Genomic DNA, 6519 nt, shown 5'->3' on the forward strand with positions numbered 1-6519 from the left:
CGGCAGTCTCACGTGTGTGTGTGTGTGTGTGTGTGTGTGTGTGTGTGTGTGAGAGAGAGATGGATTGAGAGAGATCCTCTTTGGCTCCTCACTTTTCTTTACTCGTCCACCCACCTTTCATTTGTACATGGCCAACGTGTGAGAAAGCATTCTCTCTTCCGTGATCTTTGAATAAATACTCAACACCACGACGCTGCTGTGACCTCGTTTCTCTTTTCATTCTGTTTCTGGCTTCTTACATCGTATCAGAGGGAATGGCATTCCTCTGCTAGAGCTTGGGTCCATTCACTTCCTGTCAGAGGTTACTGGAACAGGAAATGAAGACATTTTCAAATACTGCTATCATCACTGAAATCAGCAGATAAACACTGACATATAAAAACTACTGTCACAATATACTGTTAAGAAATACCCCCCCCTCCCCCATCCTGAGTGTGCTGTTCATCTTCAACATGACACGCTAAAATTGTAAAACTTTAAACACATTCCTTGTTTAACATTTGATAATGTTGCGTAAGGCTTTAAATGTCAGACTGTTAGCATTAATTCTTTCAGTGCGCGGCCCCGTCTAAAATTAGAAACAATAATCCTTCTTTCCACTCAAACACCATTACAGTCATCAGCCTGAAGTCAAATCTTCTTATTTTCTTTTGCATGTTGTTTTGCATCTATTTGTGTCAAATGCTTCCATTTTAAGTCCCTTAGTAATTATATGTAGTCATTTTGTGCCTCTTTGTATTCATTTTGAGTCTCTTTGTAGTCATTTTGAGTATTTTTCAATTGTATTTATTTTTGGAATTGCTTTGTCTTTTTGATGTTGTTTTGTGTCTCTTTGTTAGTATCTTTGTAGTTTTTGTGTGTCTTTGTATGTGCTTTTTGCCTCTTTGTAGTCATTTTGTGACCCTTGAATGGTCGTTGAGTCTCTTTGAAGTGGTTTTTCCTCTTGTAAATTTGTGTGGTCATCCATTTGAGTGACATTTGTAGGTAAAGGCCATGGGGTGGGGGGGCTGACCCTTGAGGCCCCTGGGCCCTTGCCTACTAGGCCCTTAAATGAGCATGCATTGGAAAACATTTCCTGTATGTCAAGGCCCACGAGTTCCATTCACACAGGGAACAGATCCACCGAGCCTCAGTCCTTTGACGTGTTTTTATTCATTTCACTTTGACATCAGTACAGAGACCACAAACTTTTTTTTAAACAGTTTTCTTCTTTTTATTCCGGCAACATCTTTCCCAAAGCTTCAAAAAATCGGAACCAAAGTCATAGCTAATACAAAACAAAGCTGATGTTAGTGAACAACGTCTAGAAACCAGTATAGAGTCAGAAGCAAAACAAGACTCTCCAGAGACAAAAAAAGTCAAACACACTCCTGCCACACACGCCCATACCTGATGAAAACACGGGGACAAACAGGAAGAGGAGAAAAGCAACATGCTGTTAGGGAACAACTTGTATTCATGTTATATATTACACTCTAAAGAAATAAGCCAACTATGTGTCTTAAAGAAGTGATCTGTTAGCCTTGGTAGCGCGCTAACACAGGGAGCATGGCGTCTCCTGCTCTACAGTTAAAGGTGCATACGGAAAGCTTGACCTCTCATAGCGCCGCACTTCTGGGGTCACACTGACAGGAAGCTGCTTCTACATTTAAAGGAACAGCCTAACCAAAATAGTTCAGATTTATTCAGTATCCTTGAGATTTTTGCCACCACAGTACGTTAATAGAATTTGCTGCTCACTGAAGTTTTCTTGGAACTTTCAGAAGAAATAGTCCCCAAAGGACATCTCCATTTTCATGGTATTGAGATGGGGGTCAGATATACAAAAACTAGCGAATACAAGAGTAACCTTGGTTCTCTGAATTCTTGGTGACCTGCAGTGATTTATTCTTTCGTAATTTGGTTATACTGCTCCTTTAAATAAACTGAATCAAAGTCAATCCAATACAAATTCAGCAGCTTTTAGCTCTTGGCTGAAAATAACAACTTAAAGCTACAATATGCAACTTCTACACGGTCAAATAAATTAACAGGATGCATATTAACATCATTAGTGTCAGTCCTCAGGCCTGATCTCTTTCTGTCTGCTTCTTCAGCACCTTTACAGATGCTGCTTACTTAGCTTAGGACAAGTTTACAGCACCAGGGCCGTAACCTGCCCAAGCCCAAGAGGGGGCTAACAGCTAGCATCTCCAACAGAAACGTTGCATATTTTGGCTCCAACGCCCATAGTCTAAATGAGACGGCATGCACAAGAGGTCAACGGAGACATCTGTGAGGCGATCACAGTGAGACGACGCACAGTGGAGGGCATGCTGGGGGGGGGAATGTTCCAGAGAAAACATTCAGTACACAGGCAGACACAGTAGGTGTTACTGCATTGAGAGGCTGTTGGCTATTCAGTATTCAGGGGACATTTACTCCGTGCAAACCTATTTTAGGGAGTAATGAAAAGGACAGCAACACGAACATACTGGTCCTTTCCTTCTATATATTCATCCCTTAAAACAATATGAAGAGCAGTAGTGCTAACATGACTATGGTTTTTACTGAGTTCCAAAACACCATTTAAACAGTCACAAGTAATAATCATATTAAACAAAAGTCAGGGTCAAGAATATGATACAGCCTATATAAGGGTGAGAATCTGTTTCCAGCTTACACTACGACATGCGCTTCATGGCAGTCAAAAGAAACAAAAACAGTGACAAACAGCTCTATAATAATCACGCCAAACCCAAACCGCATCCTTAAATCCCAGCTACACTCTTATTTCAACACTGCACCCCATCATTTAGTTTCACAAACCCCTGCTCTCAGTGTCCGCTCAGGTCACTGCTAAGATTTGTACGGAGGGTAAATTGTGCCAAAATAAAATCGCAGTAGTTCAATTATAAAACATTAATGAATTGACACATTTTCAAAAGCTTTTACAAATCCAGTTTTAAATTTAAATTTCATACTTGAAAAAAGGTATCAATTTGCTCAATTTATTTTAAATCTAATTAGGCGTGAAAGTTATTATTCTTCACCAAAACATGTTTTAAACTTATCTCCCAGTCATTAAACCTCAGGAGGAAGTGATATATATTGGATCTTTTGATGAAACACTGTAAAAGTTCATATATATTTTGATGGCACAATTTGTACTCCATAGATTTAAAACCCCAACAGCTATCTGAGAAGCTTTTTTGAGATGTAAGGGTGTGCCAACAAATCGGAGGTGTCTCTTAACTTATCCAAAAATCATGAATAATTTCTCTGGGGGCCTCACAAAAACCTCCAGTTAAAAATTATGAAGCTCAATGACACTTAACATAACTCTACAATGCTGTTGTCAAGCTACAAGAGAGTCAAAAGCAGCCGTCCTATAATCAATATTAATAATAGTAATAAGATTAATACAAATTTAGAAGCGAATGTGAGGCCTCGACACTGTGGCTTTAACCGGTGCGAGAAAAGAAGTTACTGCTGTAAGTGAGGGAACTTTATTTGATATAAAAAGCGAGGCTAACATGTTCCATACAGCAGAGCCTGTCTTCAGGTGTATGTACAGAAAACTGTTCAGGAAATGCATCTGATCAAGAGGGTGAACTAGACCAAATTATCACAGCTGGCTCAGTGTTCCAATCCTTTTATTTCAACCTGCTCATGGGTTAAAAAAGAAAAATTCAGTGCATTGCAGAAACGTACAAACAAAAGAGCCTGTAAGGTGAATAACTCTATAACAGGCCGACCAGCTAACCCATTACCAGCCTCTAAATGAACTCATATCTATCCACATAACATCTGTAGAGCAAGAGAGCAGGATACGACTAGCCACAATTACACCCAAAATATTGGTTTATTTCATATGTTTTTTAATTTTCTTAACTTTTCTTTCTAGAATGATCCATTAACCTTTAGGGAAATGTGTGGGGTTTAAAGTACAGACATTTGCTTTTTTGTGATGTCCAGCCATCATCCTCCCCCTGCTCGCTGTGCACGACAAAACCAGGTCATAGATTCAGTCTAGTTCACTCGACCCTGCCCGCATTGCCCACAGACGGGGGGGTCCGCCGGGCGCTACATCACTTCCTCGCTTCCTGTCTGCACAGGCACAGTTCTTTTTAATGCTTGCAAATTAAGCTGCGCAGTAGTTTAGCATAGAGTATTCAGTAGTAGTAGCTCAGAGATATTTTCTACTTAGCAAGGTTCAGTGTAGTAGGGGGTGATGGTTGATGGAGGAGGAGTTAGACTGGGGGGGGAGGTACAGGGAGGGGGGGTCTAAGATGATGTTGGTAATGAGGATGATGGTGACATGGAGGTTTCTAATTGGTGGGTTGATCATTCAGTTTTGCTGCGCTTCACAGCTCCCGGAAGCTTCTCTTGCAACCTGAGGAGGAAAGACAAAGAGCGGGTCAAAAATGTGTGAACAGGAATCCGATTATCTAGAATGGTGGTTCCCAATCTCAGGATGGCAAGGCATTTTTCATAATAAGGTCTGTTAGACTGCTTAAAAGGAAAATATTTAAATAAATACTTTTCCTATATGTCAGGATTTTATTCATTTCTGTCCAGAAAACTAAACAATAGTGTCATTTTTTGTTTAGATTTTATGAGGTAGAAGAAAGAATTATCTTAAGTATGTATGACTTTTAAAACAAAGAAACAAACAATACAGACAGTCAATTGTATTAAAAGTGTACAGGTACACCTATCTCTGATTCAATAATCACAAGCTATAAATCAGTTCCAAATCTACTCTAAACATCCTGAACTTACTGTGTTCTATATTTGGGTTGATTATACACTTGTTTTAATTGTTGTTATGCACTGAAATATCCACAACACGTGTCATTCAATAGTCGGAGGTCTGGAGTTTACTCAATGGAGGAAGGTTAAAGTGTTAAAGTGTCACTTACTTGGCCATCGTGGTGTTGACTTGAGTGCGGACCAGGTCGATGTACTGATCAATCTGGGTCTGAGGGCAGAACACATGAGAGGGAAGGTGAGCATCATTCTGGGAAAATAAACATAATTTTCATTGCATCCATCTGTCCTGTGAATACTTTGGGATCCCCAAGCAAAGGCAATAGAGTGGCTGAATGTGAAACCTACTGACCAGCTCTGAATCAGCTGAGCCTGAGTGAGGTGGTGCGTTCAGGAGCCACAGCTAATGCTATCATCCGATTTCAGGGGTCATTGCCCCCTTTAATGTACATGAAATCGAAAAATGTGCACTCTAGCTTCTTTTGAGGTTAATACTTGAAACTCAGCATGGATAACAATTTGAGAGGTGGGAGAAGTACTCAGATCTTGTATTGAGTAAAAAGTACCGGAGTGTAGGAATACTGTTACAAGTACTGCATTCAAAATGTTCCTCAAGTAAAAGTATAAAAGTACGATCATCAAAAATATAGTGAAAGTAGCGACAGTAAAAGTAGTCCATTTCAGAATAATATATATGATATGTTTTCTCAAAGCTGGTAAAGGTGCAGCTAGTTTGAATGACTTTGTATACTGCAGGGTAGCTTGTGAATTTACTCCAGGTGGAACTAAAGTCTGATTTAACAATTGATTATATTTCACATCATTCATCCAGGTCTGTAAAGTAACTAAAGGTATTAAATAAATGTAGTGGAGTAAAAGTCAGTCAAAATTGTACTTAAGTAGAGTACTTGAGTAAATGTACTTAGTTACTTTACACCACTGATAACAACTGAGTACGTTAAGCTAGAAACAATCATAAGTACATCAGTCTCAGCACGGACTCAGTGCCAACATTCACTGCTGCTACGAGAAATTGTTGCCAGAAAGAGGCAAACAACAACAACAACAGTTCCCATTTGGCATGATGTTTTTTGACAAGATGCTGACAGCCTCCCCCCCCCTATCTGAGCCAGCAGTGGAATGACTTCATATTGTCAGCAGCTGGACTCTGAACAGTGTGTGAGCAGTGTGTGATGCAGACTGCAGTCATCCAGTGAGCTCACTGCTGGCTGACAGCCAAACTCATTCTCTCTGGCATCCTCACTGAGCGGGGGGGTAGAGGGTCGCACTCTCACCTTGTTCTTCTCGTAGACGGGAGGCACAGCGAAGAGGAGGATGTCAGCTGGAGAACACACAGAGAGAGACATGTTAGGGATAACCACACACTGAAACACATGTCCCACACATCAGGGTGCTTGGAGTGATGCAGCACTATTTACCCAGCTGACATTCAGCCTGTGGAGGGTTAGCCCAGCTGGTGTCATTTACAGTTCTGTAAGTCAACATTTGATTTCATTGTAGTTTGTGAATACAACACAAATGTTGTTTTCAGTTTTTCTGTTATTAGGGACACTAAAAATGTTCAGTATTAGTGCATACAAAAATTAAAGCCACATTTATAATCCCTTGTTTTAGGCATTTACTATAATTTGTCCTTGAATAGGTTCAAATAAATATATGTTAACCCATACCCTTTTTATGTTTGAAGAACAAAAGATTCACCACAGACGTCTGAAACAAAACCTCAGCCTTTGTTTGGTTTTTGGC

General features: G+C 40.0%; 1 long non-coding RNA gene across 1 annotated transcript; it reads right to left on the minus strand.

Annotated features, from left to right (window-relative positions):
* Positions 1-1133: 1133 nt before the first annotated feature.
* On the minus strand, positions 1134-6142 carry LOC104961658 (uncharacterized). Its single transcript, XR_800119.1, has 3 exons — positions 6048-6142; positions 4905-4963; positions 1134-4375 (listed from the first exon to the last, which is right to left on the minus strand). It is a non-coding gene; the product is annotated as an uncharacterized lncRNA (long non-coding RNA).
* Positions 6143-6519: the final 377 nt, after the last annotated feature.

This window comes from Notothenia coriiceps, unplaced genomic scaffold (assembly GCF_000735185.1).
Source record: "Notothenia coriiceps isolate Sejong01 unplaced genomic scaffold, NC01 NC01_scaffold00033575, whole genome shotgun sequence".
In the NCBI taxonomy this organism is placed as follows: Eukaryota; Metazoa; Chordata; class Actinopteri; order Perciformes; family Nototheniidae; genus Notothenia; species Notothenia coriiceps.